A 15,674-nucleotide genomic window follows, 5' to 3' on the forward strand; every position below is an offset into this window, starting at 1 on the left:
CGGGTGCCCGCGGCCCGCGTCCGGCTCTTCCTTAAGAAACTCGTCTCCATCCGATGTAAAGTGCCACTGCTTTGGCCCTGTTCAGCAGTCTGCCCCTGTTCGTGGTACTTATGCCAGCCTGCTACTAACTTCTTGTCACAGGCAGCAATTTTCTATGAAAACCCAGCACTCCCCATCCAGAACTTGTCCTGAGGCAGGTCCGGCTAGGGTGAGCTCACTGGGCAGGTAAAGACAAGAGAAAGAGAAACAAGAGCTGTGAAAATGAGAAAACTTGCCGAGGAGTGTAGCATCATCAGTCAGCTGCTAATCTGCCAACAGCTCATCTCGAGGGTCAGATTAGTGTCCTTTCACTGATGCCAAACAGGTATGTCCACATAAATGAACAGATAAACAATAAAACATATTGTATGTGTTCTGCCAGAAATCAAGAGAAAAACTGTTTTGTCTTTCACACAGTTTGCATTTATGTGACCAAATTCAGAGTGTGTGGACCAATTGCCGATATGCAGATCTGTGAATCCTCTGTGTTTAATTAGCAGTTTAATGTATTAATTTACAATTTACTGGCCTATTCAGTAAATATTATTTGCGCATTCTGGAACAGCTCAAGCTGCTGGAGTGGTCCTTTAGAAGTAAACTTGGAAGTGGGTCTTTCAGTTGACAGAGCACATCCTGCAGCACAGCAACGCCATCAATCTGAATGAAAGTCCATGGACTGATAAGTTCTGAATCAAGCCGTTGAGGTATATTTCACAAAAACACTCCTTTGGTCATTATATTAGCGTAGCATCCAATGGCATTTGAGCTGGGAGCAGGGTTGCTCCCATGCAGGGTTGCGTGATGCGGGAGATTGAATAACCTGTCAATAAGAATGATGTTTTGTTCTTAAGATGTAGAGAAAATGAAATCAAAGTGTGAGTAACATGTGATACTAACACCAGAGGCACACAGACTGTAGAAATGACACAGTAATAACTGCACAGATTAAATGAACTACCATAACAATCCTACTTCAGGCCTGCAGTGTCAGGGTCTAGAACTAGACCACAACCAAAGTTTTTTCCTAGCTGACAGCCCCAGCTGGTGAGACTAAAGTGTTGTGAGAGATCCTTTATTTGTTGTTATCTCTTTTGCACCATCTCTGAGAGATCCTCTGTTTGTTGTTACCTCTTTTGCACCATCCCAGTTCCCAGCCTCAGAGGCAGAGGGTGTACAAAGCAGGCTTCCCACTCCTATGCTTCAGCCACAGTGACACCAGGCAGTGCTACAGACCTGGGGAAGGGTGGCTGGAAAGCTGTCCAGGGGAAAAGGACCTGGGGGTGCTGGTCAACAGCCAGCTGAACGTGTGCTAGGGGAGATTCAGGTTGGATATCTGGAGAAATTTCTTCACAGAAAGGGTTGTTAAACATTGGAATGGGCTGCCCAGGGAGGTGGTGGAGTCACCATCCCTAGAAGTGTTTGAGAAATGACTGTGGCATTTAGTGTTGTGGTCTAGTTGACATGCTGTTGCTTGGTCAAAGGTTGAACTCCATGATCTTAGAGGTCTTTTCTAACCTAAATGATCCTTTGATCCTCTGATTCTGTAAACATGGCAGTGAAACTTTGTGGAAACAAGAGGAGTGGCCTGGGAAAGGTCTTGTTCAATAATATGCCTTCGGCACGCTAGCAACTGCTTTGCCTGTCACAAGCTGACTGATAGAAAATTTTGGGTTTTTTGGCTTCCAGTAGTTCTGCCAAGACATTCTTGACAATCTTGTACACTGTATAAGCTGAATCATAAAGACTGTAAACAAATACAGCAAACAAAACATGTTTATTTGATATATTTCCTATTTAATTTCCAATTTTGTTTCTTCTTTCTACATAGCCTGGATATGCCAAACAGGTCTCTGAAAAATATTTAATACTTATTAAAATTCTTCAGAGTTCAAGTTCCTGAAGCTGAAAAGTTTCAACCAAAGTTGTGCAGCCATAGTCTGGATACTTATTCTGCCCAAAGAATTTTTTCCAGAGAATTCTTTCATATGGGCCTCATTTTTCCTCTGGACTTTTAAAGTTAGTAACAAGTAATTTTTAGTAGTTTCAGCTCATGGGTCTTGGTGTATTTATTCAACAACATAAAAGAGCCTCTCATCATCCAGTTTTGTTAGTGTCTCATAGCTCTAATCTTGACCTAGTTTGTGAATGTTTTATTTATCGACAGCAGGCTGCACAAACAGCCTCCTCTCGGAGGGATTCCAAATACAAGCTCAGTCCAAGAGGATGCAGCTTCTCCAGGGCATCCCTACCTCCCCCATTTTCATTTTTGTCAGCTACGCCCTCCCTCCTAAAGGGCCTTTAAGGCCTCATTTTTTCCTGACAGTATTTTTTTTTCACTAAGAAACATTGCCATGACACATAGTTATAATTAGTTTCTCCTTTCTCCTGCAAACTATGACTACAAATCATGCACACAAATCTTGCAGCATTGTTGGGAAGTGTCCATGGTGGTATGACTCATTTTTCAGCTGAGATTGTAAGCTAGGGCTTTGCATTTTTCTCATCTTTCAACAAAAATAATGTAGGAAAAGAAACAGTCTGAAGCATCAAGAAAGAAGGAACAACAGAAACCCTTAAAGTTGAGCATATATCACATGTAACAATACATTTGTTACATTGGCCTTTATGGTGCTTTATGGCACTTCTGTTTTAGAGAACAAGCAGACATACTAAGTGGAGGACAAGATGGATGTGACCCAGCATTGCTCACTTGTAGCCCAGAAAGCCAACATACCCTGGGCTGCATCAAATGAAGCGTGGCTGGCAGATCAAGGAGGTCATTTTGCCCCTCTACTCCACTCCTGTAAGGCCTCCCTGGAGTATTGTGTTCAGCTCTGGGGAGGGAGGTCATGGACCAGTCCAGAAAAGGGATATGAAGTTGATGAGAGGGCTGGAGCAGCTCTCCCATGAAGACAAGCTTGACATCCCAAGACAAGCTTGGGGTTGTTCAGACTGAAGAAGGAAAATCTCCAGGTAGATCTTGTAGCAGCCTCTCTGTACTTAAAGGGGTGTATAGGAAAGATGGGACAGACTTTTTAGCAGGGCCTGTTGCAATAGAACATTGCATAGGTAATGGTTTTAAACTGAAGAAGGGTTGGTTTCAATTAGGTATCTGGCGCACATTTTTATTATGAGAGTGGCATAACACTGGCACAGGTTTCCCAGAGAGGTAGCAGATGCCCCTTTCCTGGAAACATTCAAGGTCAGGTTGGACTGGGGCTCTAAGCAATCTGATCCCGTTGAAGATATCCCTGCTCAGTGCAAGGAGATTTGGACTAGATAACATGCAAAGGTTCCTTCTAATGAAAACTATTCTGTGATTCTATGATTAAACCCTTAACGTCAAAGCATTCACCAGCCAAAGACAAAAAAAACCCCAAACTAAAACCCACAAGCAAAGAGAAAAATCTATGTAGACCTACAGAAGGATTTTTACCCATTTAATTCTAAAAAATAGCATGGCACTTTGTAGTTGCATATTGAAAAAACCTAAACATTTATACTGTCTACCTCTGCTCAGGCAAGTGGGCTTCCGGCAAATTCTGAAAGTACTTGGACAGAAACTGCTCTCAGGATAGCTGTTTCAAATACCAGTGTAATGCTGTACCAAAAACCCAGTGCCTGAGAAAAACAGTATCAAATGAGAGCAAATAGAGATTTCCACTGCAGGAGAAGTTATTTCAAGGGCAAACATAACAGACTTCAAATAAAGCAAATTGACCCAGGAGAAGTGAAATGCTCCTGTTGGCAGAGTTTCACAGGCCTCCTGTAGAGAGCTGCAATGCCCTGTGGACTCTTTGGGGAGGTTCAGGCCACCACCCTGAGATTGTGGGTGAGGCTTGACAGCAGGGGTACACCAGAGCTGCTGCAGCCCTGAAACAAGAGCAGAAAGGTCGTATGGTTGCTACAAATTTCCTCAAGGAAAAGGAGCCATGGCAAGAAATAGGCAGAACTTGGGGGTGAGGCTGGAAAAAAGGACAATGCCTAACCTCTCTAACCTCTGTAATTGTCTCTCTAATGAGCCATGGCTATTTCAACTGCTGGCTCACTGTGTGGCCCCAGAGCAGGTGCTGCCTCCCTCTGCTACGAGCATACTTGCAGATTGAATTTATTTTATTATTTTCTCATCATATTCCCAAGGTCCACCTTCTGCCCAGCTCTTTGTCTCTACCTTTCCCCCAGCTGTTACCTTTTCAGCATCTCATCAGCATATACTTTCAATTCCCTTTGAGACCATTTATAAAGGTGTAAAGGAACATAAATGCAGTTTTCTCCCAAGTACATTAGATATTTGACTGCTTTGCAGCATACTAAAACTGGACTCATACAAAGAGGCTTTGAAAAGGTCAAATTCTGTGAATATTCAGTTTCTAGCTACATTATATGCAGCTGTGCTTATACTCGCTTTGTGTTCATTTTGTCAGGCTATACTAACAAATGAGTTTGCTGATATTATTTATGGGCTAGTAAATCTTATGTGCAACAACATAAAATTCATACTAATGAGCAGAAATCCATCACTGATCTGTGTGTTCAGTCAAAACAAAAATAAATATCGGAGACTGTGAATACCAAATTCTTAATAAGTCCTGGAGATACACAATTTAAGGATTAAATTATTCATAGTTTCCACTGACTTCAAATAATAAGTGTATGTGACAAATTTATAACTCATTTGTTGTTAATTTGTGAAAGGAAAAAAGGTAAAAATTGCCATATATATGATTCTTGCAGTTTATGTCAAATAATAACCTCCTAATATTAATTAGAGTCTTGAAAATTTCCTAATGAAGACCACTTCAATTCGTTTCAAGAAGATTTTATCACAGTCTGAATTGATTTACACTGATATGATTTCCCTGCAGTCAATGGAGTTAAGCTGATTTAATCCTCATGAAGATCTAACCTGAAACAAGGTACCAGAAACAGCTTGCTCAGAAAGTATCCAGAGGTGGAGGAGCTCTGGCTGGTAGAGAATTTGTGCAATTATTTCCATCGCACCCTGGGTTGCTCCAGTGGAAGAAGGGTGGGTGTAATCACAACATGGCACAGAGGTGACACAGCAAAATTTAATTGTACCCTTTTTTCTTTTGTTTGTTTGTTTGTTTGTTTTTTGTTTGTTTTTTTGAGTATCTGATAGTCCCTGAGATGGAATCTGTGGATTTCTCCACACTCCGCCCCTTCAGCACAGAGAGATCTGGAACTTTACAGAGAAGATCCATTCCTGTAATACATCTAATATGGACTAACATGTAATTTGATTTTATCAGGCACTCAGTGAGGGATGTTTTTTTTTAATATAAACTTTTTAATAAAGTCTTTGCAGTCTCTGACAATTAATGGAATTTTAAAGAGATGGGAAAGTGAATAACAAAAAGCAAAATTAGAAAGAGAAATTAAGAAATAAAATCCAGGAGGAAAATAAGAGAGGAAAAGGAGATAATTACTATAATTAAGTATGACTTGAGATGTTAATGAATATAGTGGCATATATGTGGTCATCAGTATAAGGCCATTCAGTGTAAGCATTCTGTAGAGAATGTCAGCTTTTGTGATTAAAGTCTTCTTGAAAGAATTTGTCATCAAATGTCTGCCATTGTTCTGCCCTTGCATCATCTAGTTTCTCATCCTCGAAGGCCTCAACCATGCTGTCATTCAGTTCTGTGGGGCTTTTGTCTCCTGTCCTCTTCTCTGCTACACCCTCACAGCCCCTTTTCTGCATCTTTTACCATCACTATGGCTTGTGCACACGCACAGCTTGCCCAACCAGGCCTTCTGCAGCCAGCAGTCTTGCCCCTCTGTTACTCAGAGGTGATAATGAAGAGAGCAGCAGGATGGCTTGAGCGCCTCCTCACTCCCCCAGTTCCGCACAAACTGGCTGCTGAAGGAGAGGCCCTTCCTCCATATCCTGCTGTTACCCCTGTTGGCTGCAACACTTTCAGAGGCATAGGTGGGGAGAGTCATCGGGTACACAGTGGTCCCCACCACACCCCATATCCTGGGAAATCATGAGCATCCCTCGTGTGCACATCCAGGAGCCACTGCAGCGTGTCGCACACACTCTTTACCTTGGATTTTATGATTAACAGTAATTTGTACTGTAAGTGATCTTGAGATTGAAACCTCTTTTTGACCATATGCTATACGCTTCCACCCCAATCTAAAAACGCAAAATGTGGAGGGGGCCAGGAGGCAGCAACAGCTGAGGTGATTTGCCCAGCACAGCTCAGTGGTGGAGGCAGAAGCAGAATCCAGTTCTCCTGCCCTCCTCGTCTTCTTACTGAGATTGTCCCCCAGTAAACCAAAGTTTCTAGTCCTACCTATTGTTATGCCATTACAGCTCTGGGCTTTTACTCTGGATCATAAAAGTACTTCAGGGGGTTGAATCAATTTTATTAAATGATGTTTCATTTGAGGTGTTTTGTGCCAACACTCTCTTTTACAGCCCTGCCAGTGACTGATTTCCAGATTAAGAGAGAGAAAAAGAATGAGGAGAGAATGATAACATTGCATCTTCAGATCCTAATTACTAATGCAGATTTTGTATTTGTTGTATGGATGATGTTTAGCTTCTAGCAAAGTTAGTGAGTACTACTGCTCTATATGGATAAAAAGGAAATCGGATTGACTGCACAGATCAATGGCTTGACACAAAAGCCTTCTGCATGCAGACTAAACAGAGATCTGTTAAAATGAACCATGTAATCTATGGTCAGAGTGCTGAAATGCTCAGAAAAAAAAGCTGGTATTTCAACCAGACCCTTGTTGTGAATAAATCTCAGTATCTTCAGCTGGAAATGACAGAAAAGATCTAGTGGATTTCCTAGAAAAATTGCAGTCTGCTATTTGTGAGCTGCCAGAGAATGAGGATGTTTCCTGCATTGATTGATGCTAAAAAATACTCACCCACAACCAACTCAAGGGTACTCCTTCCAAGAACACAATGCTTCTGACTTTAGTGGAAATGAGAGATAAGGAGAAGATCCTTCAGGCAGCCAGGAAAGAGAGAAGCATTGAATTCCAAGGGCAAGTGATAACAATTTCTCCAGACTTCAGCCAAAAGATACAAGAAAGAAGGAGTTGGTAGAACTTTAAAAAGCCTTTGTAGATTTAAAACCCAAGGCTGTCATCTCTTCTGAAACTGGGAGTTCTGTATGAAAATAAAGATTACCTCCTCTGGGATGCAGATTGCGGGAAACAGTTTGTGGAAGATGCTACCTTCATTTTTGCCCCGGGGCATTCAGATGGATTAATTCCTTGTGTTTTTCTGGCAGAGCCCTGGTACATTGCCATTCCCAGCAGTGTATGGTCTGTGCAGAGAGTCCCATGGGAGTTACAAGCAGCCCACCAAGTCTACTCCATCTTGGGGACTGAGACAGATGGTGCAGCTGCCAAAGCTGGCGGGGGCCGAGCATCTGGTAAGTGTGTTGATTTAAAGCAGTTCTCAAGCAGCAGCCGCTGCTGTGGCTGAGATGAGCACAGTTCAGAGGTGTTTCCCTGTCTGGAATCTGTGGGGGAGCAGTTTCTTCTTAGAAGTGAGTACCAAATGTTTTGGAAGATGAAGAAAAGGTTTTGGGTGAAACGTTAAGGATTATTGATATCATAGAGGGAGTCAGCTCCATGGAAGGTTAATGCTACCACTATTTCACAATGGTATTTGATATTTAGGTTCCTCTAGGAAGTTTCTGGTCAGGCCTGTATTTTATTTCTTGGCTTTGTCAGTATCTTCTGTCTCTCCTACTCTGAATAAACAATGTCTTGTTTAAATATTAAATTGTACTTCAGTTTTGGCTACTAATAGCCGGAGATGAATGGTGATTTCTCTGGGATACAAAGAGCACAAAGGGAGAGTTTACTACCCCAAAGCTGAGACTACAGCTTTGGTGGTTGCACCCCAGCTAGATTCAGATTGGCAGTGTGGAGGCCTGGATATATTGTTCTCTGGTTTTATTTTTTGTCTGAGACAGCTTATTTCCCAAGTTCTCTATCATTGCATTGGTACCAGGTGACAGCACACTGCTTAAGGGCTGTGTAAATACAACCTTAATGATACCAAGTCATCAGAAGGAGACTGGTGAGACGGGACTGAGAAAAAGCCTACGTGCTCGGAAAAACTACTGAAATTTTTTAATCTGCATGGACAGCCCTAGAAAAGGCCACGAGCCTACTATTAAATGCCCAAGAAAGAGAGCACACATGAGCTGTGAGGAAACATCAGCTGTGAGGAAACCTTACCAAAGCTGCAATGGGAGACTGCTCATCAAATTCACTGATACTTTTGCAAAGTTACTGCACCACTCTGAAGACATTTATTTGTAAAAAGAATTAAGTAGAAAGCAAATACTTCTTGTGTGTGTCAAGGGCCCGCAGTGCTAAGAAATTACTGTTGACAGTGCTGTCAGTAAATTCCCAGTACATTTCACAAAAAAGTCTAAGTGAGACAGCATGCTTGGTGGTCAGATACTGATGATACTGGAGAACCGATTTATGACCATAAACCTTATCAGTTTTTATAGCTGAAAGCTTATTCACCAAGAAATCCATGTGAAGTTGCTCTTTCTTCAATAAAAACTTTGCAAATGAGGCCAGGGTTTGTTGTACAGTCCTCTCTATCCTACAGGTCCCTTAATTTCTGTGACTTTTGTTTTGCCTCAAGAATTAATGCTTGATATATTAGGATGTCACTTACACCTTAAAAACAGAGGGAATTTCTGTGTGTTGATAAAATTTGACATGTTTTATCTGTACCCTACCATCAGAGTCCTAATGGGAATCCAAATGTTTTTAGAACTTTTTAACTGTCACACAAGCAATCAGGAGAGACACCCTATCTTTAAATCAATCTTATCAAACAGCAGCACGTAGTCCCACAAAAAGTATCCCCACTGAACTACTAATGGAAAGGTGTTTACATACCAGACAGGAAGCCATACAACCTGTTTTGGGTAATCATGGGAAACGAGGGAATCAAAGTGTGGCAGAGAAGGAATTCCAGAACTGATCTGAAGAGGGAAGAAGTTTGGATAGAAAGGCTGCTCTTAAAAGCACGAGGAGCACAGATAATGAACCTTGATGAATATGGGTGGAAAAGATGCAGTGACCACTGAGAAAGTGATTATTTCACTGGTACATAAAAGATCATGAGAAATTTATTAATATTAATTTTATTTGTCAGTTTGCCATTCCTCCATCATTTATGTTAAACAAAATATTTGACAGTTTATATAAGCACAGTCAAAGAACAGCTATTAGTGAATTAAAGGAAGCACATATGCACTGTATATATTTATATGCAATTATATTGCTTTACCCAGAACAATGGAAAAAGTCAGCAGATTTGTCTTAAAAAATTAAAGAAAAAAGAAACTTCTGGAGATATTTTTGCTTCTAAAAATCCAAGAATGTTGGCATGTAGTATATAATTATGTGTGAATTTATAATTTTCCAGTTACTCTTTGAAAGGTGTAGTTGATTCTTACTATGGGAAAGAAATAACGGCATTAATAATAGCCAAAAGCATGTCTCTGATCCTCAGCCCTTGGTGTCTTGAGTAAGAAAGACACTGCTCTGCCCCATAAAGAGCTTTACCCTTCTCACCTCCTTTTGCTTTTGTGTTTTTGCCACTTCACTGCTCAGGTATTCATTCTCTCTCTCATCCTCCATGTCTTACTTTGGTTTTGACATGGTTGATTCCAACCTCCTTTTGCCCTGTGAGTGCCAGCTGTTGTTTCCTAGTTTTACCTTTTCCCAGAAGCATCTTCTTTCTCCCACACTGGCCCCAGGCTTAGGAGATGTCTAAAAGATTGTTTTCCTTAACTTCCATCTCTAAAATGTCTGAGAAAATGGTGTCCTTAGCCTTCATAGTTAAAACACCTTTGCCTTGGTGTCTGCAGGACAATCTGCCATTGTTGAGGTGACTGCTTTGTGGATAACTGTCCATCACTTACAAGAACCGTCTCCCTGTCTATATCCCTCTGACTATTAGGGCATGTGGGGTTCACTCCTGCCCATTCTCGTGCATTTGTGCAGCTCCTGTAACAAGCCTCCGAGCAAAGCTGGGAGGCACTACCACAGTGTGTCTATGCAGCAGGAGTATGTCGTCTTCATGTGTTAGAAAGCCCACTGCTGCTCTGAAAGTTTAGATATAGAAAAGACAGACTGTTTTATCCTTGCCTTTCAGAATATCCTCTTGGGTTTAGGAGCCAGCTCAGAGAGCCTTGTTCACTCGCTGAGTTCAGCATGGCTGTAATGTGCTTAGTTACAGTCCTGATCTTGAAAAATTGATTCCACTTTCAGAAATATTACCAATTCTAGGGGCATTCACCACTGTAAATATAAGGGCTATTGCAAAAGCCTGGAAACCTCAATGATCTTAAATGTCCCTTCCAACCTAAGTATTCCTATGATTCTATGAAATTGTGAAAAACATGGGCAGCTTTATAAATGTGCCTATCAAGTGTTTCAGTTCACAGGAAGAAAAGAAGCACAAGCCTCAGGAAGCTGCAGGCTCATTTCACGCAGACTGCTCTAGTCCAGGAATATCTCTGAGAAGACATTTTCTTACGATTTTTTGTATACTTGTTGCAAACCTGTGGGAAACAATATTAAACCCCAGCATATTTTTAACATCTCAGCCTTTTGTGGTTTGTTTTTAATTACAAAAGGCATCCCATAATGCTCTTCCCCCTCCTCCTGAGTTGACTGTGGCCAGCACTGAAGATACATCCAAAACTTTGCGCTTAAGAGTGGCTCTGATCCAAGTAACCATCAAGGCACCCTGTGCCCCAAGACCCCTTCATCCAGGACCACAGAATGGAAGAGTGACAGCCCTGTGTGTCCCTGCATAAACAAGCCTTTGCAGGGCTCTGCCTGGCACTCGGGGCCAGCACTTTTCGGTGTAGCTGATTTAGAGCCAGGCTTGAGCAGCCAAGAGGAGCGTGCATCTTTCCTGTGCACTGCTGAGTCCATGCAGCTGTTTCTTCCCACATTGCTAGCTAGAGGAGGCTGGCTGACATATATGTCCTGCATACTGTAAAAAAAAAAAAACCAAAAATCCATTTCCTACTCAAACTATAGGAACCATAGAAAAGTAGAACAAGAATGAGCAGAAAAGGGAGAAATTCTTCCCTTTAACTTTAAATGGTCTTTTAAAGACTGTTTTTAGTGTGTATGATAGGCTTGGAATAAATATTAGGAGCTTTTATTTCCCCCGTTTTTGTTACTGTGTTGCCGTCCATTGGGGGATCAGATATGTGAACATCCATGACTATGGGATATGTTCACATATGAACACCATATTTTAGTATGATTATTTCTATGGGAAGGGAATGTTGGGCCCAAATGTTAGCAGCAGAACCCAGGTTCTCAAACTGTCAAACTTGCTGCTGTGAGTACTCAGAAATTGATTCTGATCTTGCTTTTTATGGCAAATATTCTGACAAATATGTGCATGTGCAGTGACAACAACAACAACAAAAAGCAATTAACACAAACCACTTGGACTCAAAGCCACTCTTCTCCACAGTATACCCTAGTTAAACATATCCCTAAACTTAATTGCTACTGAAGAGAAGATAGAAGAAAAATACATGAAGTGTCTATCATATGTACATACTCAGTGTACCCCTTAAAGATACTAATAAACAGTTAAGAGGGCAGTAAAAGGACATGAATGGACTAGACTAGATTAGAAGTAATTTGTGAAGTGAAGAAAAAACCAAACAGTGGCCAAAAATGAATATTTTTTTTGCTTTGTTGGTGCTTTTTTTTGTTTGGTTTTGATTGTTTGGTTTTCTCTAGGTTTGTTTTTGGGGTTTTTTTTGGTTGGTTTTTTTTTTGTTTGTTTTGTTTTGGTTTGGTTTGGTTTGGTTTGGTTTGGGTTTTTTTTTTTTTGTTTTTTTTTTTTTTTTTAATTTAAACATGGTTTTCAAACGGTTCTGTTAATATTCATCTGGACGCTAGATGGGGATCTTGAGTCAGTCATGCCAGAGACTCCTTTATCCTGCTTTTTCTTTATTTTAATCTGTTTTATCATGGACAGAGTACATGCAATGCAAGTTTACTCTTCAGGCATTTATATTTATACTAAGGGTTTTTGGGGGGAAGGGTAATCTACAGTAAATAAATATTTACTTTTAAAAACGCAAGTTTAATTAAGGCTACATTGCATCTTTCAAAACAGAAGGGAATGCATCTGGAACTGTAGAGCACATGCTCTTCTTCGTCCTAATTATTTGTTTCATTCCAATGGCACATTGCAATTGTTTTCTCACTTTTCAGTGAGGGATGCAGCTTACAGTAACAATTGTCTCACCGCTGTGTAGCACAGATTATGACAAGGGGAGAGGCGGCGGAGTCGCTCATTTGCGGCAGTACTAATGACCCAAGCATTGTTATTTCCATAAATGAGATCTTTGTGTGCTAACTAAACCTGAGCAATACAACTGTGAAAGCTGCTTTCCTTCAATCTTCCCCAAATCTCCATATGACTTTTATACATGATAATAAATTAATCTCTCTTGTTACCATGTTGTTGTTTGTTTAGTAAGTATCTCTTTCTTTCATGTGATGTCAAGCTCAGCCTTAAAATGTGAATAATATTTTTAGCCATTGTCTCTAATAGGCCCTTTCTCAAAGGATTCTTTATTCTTCCTTCAGTAAACTGGGCTTTGCAAATTGCATTGTAAAGAAGCATATATGGCACCAACTTCATGCCTTCAGACTCTGTTGTGGACTGGTCTTGGCTAAAGTGGCTGTCTCAGCTCATTTTGTAGGGACACGCTAGCCCACACTTTGTAACATGCAGTTTGGGATTATTGCCAGTTCCTTCCCAGAAAATACTCGGGAAGGAATTAGTGAAAGGACTGAATGACTTCTTGCGGCATCTGTGGAGTCAGGGTATATCCAAGGTGAAATGGGATCATTCCTCGGGCAGCAGAAAGGAGGGAAAATAAAACAATCAACCCTGCAGTGGCCTGTTGTTCTTATTCCTCATGCCATTATTGCTGGAAGACTCCGAACTGAAACATGCCGGTGAAGGAATAATTCGTGCTGCAGAGAAACAAGCTGAACACCAAATCAGTTCTTTTAAAAGGATAAATTTTTAGAATGTATTCTAAATAAACAATTGTTTCTCGATATGGAGGATGATTTTATTTGGTGACACACAGTGCTGCTTCTGCAGAGCTGATTGCTCTGTCAGAGCAAAAGGAAAAAATAATATATTAAAGACATGAGATGCATGAAAAATGTCATTAAATAAGTCTTTACTAGCCTTGAAATGGGAATGGTTTGCATAATTGATTAATCATAAGGGGACATTTTTGGTCACAGAAATTATCATTAGTAGAGCTCCAAAGTTAAATAATCTCTATATTAATAAAAAATGCCATTTTCCCTTCAGATCTTTCCAAGATCTCTTCTTTCTTTTAGTCTTTCTTGCTTTTAAAGGCCTTAATAATTAAACGATATTTGACTCGAAGTGTGGGTGACGAAACCCTTGTGAGCCAGTCTCTCCCCCCGGCACTCAGAGCAGCGGCACCCAAGCAGCGCACGTGGGCCCAATCCTGCAGCTGTGCTGCTTCCCCTCCCTGCACCAGCAGTTTGGATCTGGGCTTTTCCTTCCAAACTCCCGTCAATGAGAGCTCTCTGAATTTTCTTCCTATAAAAGAAAAATATAATCATGCCAAGCAGCATCTTTGTGCACCCTTTTATATTGCAGTATTAAAAAGCAACTGTTTGCTCTGAAAAATTTCACCTCCTTGTGAAACTGTAGGCTTGAAAAACATGCACACACTTTTTCTTGTGAGATAGCTTGTGGTCCTTTATGATGGATGTCACCAAATCTAGTTCAGAGATATAATAATAAAATTTTTTTATTGCCAATAATTTAATTAAAGGAAATGGCTTTTGATAGAAAGCTCTGAGAAAGATTTTCTTTAGCCTGTTTTTTTTTTAAAGGCTATTTTACATTGAATAAAACAGGGATTGCATGAAGCAGGAATAGGTTAAACAAGGCTTGCTGTACCTGATTTCATTAATAAAAAATAAATGGTGTATGGGTTCAAGCCTGGTCCCACACCACAAACTGGCAATCTTCTCTACTTCTCATTTATTGTTAATCCTTCAGGAGGTACAAATGGTTGGAAATCACATCTACAACAAAAAGAGGAATGGAGATGTTTGGCATAATGCAAAAGACTTTCCTGTTTGTTATTTTGCTATGAAAAGTTTAATTTGGTTTATTTAACCAGGAGATGATCCTTAAATTGAGACATACAGTACCTTCTCATCATAAATGTCCTTCTCAGGAGATCTCTAACTGAGAGTTGCAGTACACTGCAGAAAGAAAAATGTGTTCAAAAGCTCATTTATTACTCTATTTTTTTAAATGTGAAAATAGGGCAATACTCATATATCTCAGAAACATATTGTAATGGCTTCCCAACATGGACATAAAATTGGTGTAAAAGTAATTTCAGTCTGTAAAACTTTTTGATTTGTGTTTATTTGTATGCAGAACATAACATATATGTTAAAACAAGCCACTATTCACTTTAGCTTGTACATGTACTGAGATAATTACACAGAATTGAATGGTGATACATGTGGAAAATATATTCTGTAAATATTTAAAGGATGGAAAATATTTAAGAGACAATTTCAATGCATTTAGATATTAATTGTTATACAAAATCAAGATTTCCTTCCTAAGTTATAGTGGTCTGATTTATAACTGTATTACAATGTGAGGAACTGTTTTCCAAATCTCTAGTTATAGCCAGCCAAATTCAAAAATCTGAGGATTTTGAAGCAAACCAGTTTGTCAGTTTCTTAACAGTTTTTTTTTTTAGCAGAGTAGAGCCAAAGCAATGCAGACATTTAAAAGGTTTACAAGATTAGGCCAATATATATATATTTTGCCAGTGAAGAACAAAATGTTGATTGATGAATACTATAGCCAGTATTTAAAAAAAACCTCTTACCACTCTCCTCCAAATTTTTTTCTATTCTATCAATATTTTATCTCAAGCTGAGTGTATATATTTTTTCACATCTCAAGATTTATTACAATATCTCATAGGTATATAAAGCAAGTGCTTTAAAATCCCATTTTAAAGGATATCTATCATAAGCAAGGATTGACAACTTAGTAAAAAAAATGGTGTGATTTTTTTATCAAGATTTAACTTGATAATACAACAATAATGGTTGTATTGAAGATATTTTCTTTCTGCTTCAATTTTGATACTCTGTTTTTCTGCATCTGCCTGCGTTGGATGTTCAGTATTATCAAATGTTTGTATGAACAGGAACACTTTACAATGCTGCAATATGCTTAGCCAGTGTGACTTTTTTTTGTGTTTTGCATCTGAAGTTTTGTAGTAATGTAGTCCCTAGACCAGCAGCTGAGATTTACAAGCATGGTATGACTGAATTAGAGGTGCAGAGACATCAATTTCTTCTGAATCCACCTGCCAGTATATTTTAATAACAATCCTAACGTGAATAATCTTGCCCAGAGAAGTTGTTTAATAGAGATATCCTTTCTTCCACTTTACGTTTTCCTTGTATGCTCCAGTTCAAGAAAGCTTCCCACCTTCTGTATTTAAGCATGTTTTGAAAAGCATGTCTTA

The sequence above is a fragment of the Geospiza fortis genome, unplaced genomic scaffold, assembly GCF_000277835.1.
Source record: "Geospiza fortis unplaced genomic scaffold, GeoFor_1.0 scaffold200, whole genome shotgun sequence".
Classification (NCBI taxonomy): Eukaryota; Metazoa; Chordata; class Aves; order Passeriformes; family Thraupidae; genus Geospiza; species Geospiza fortis.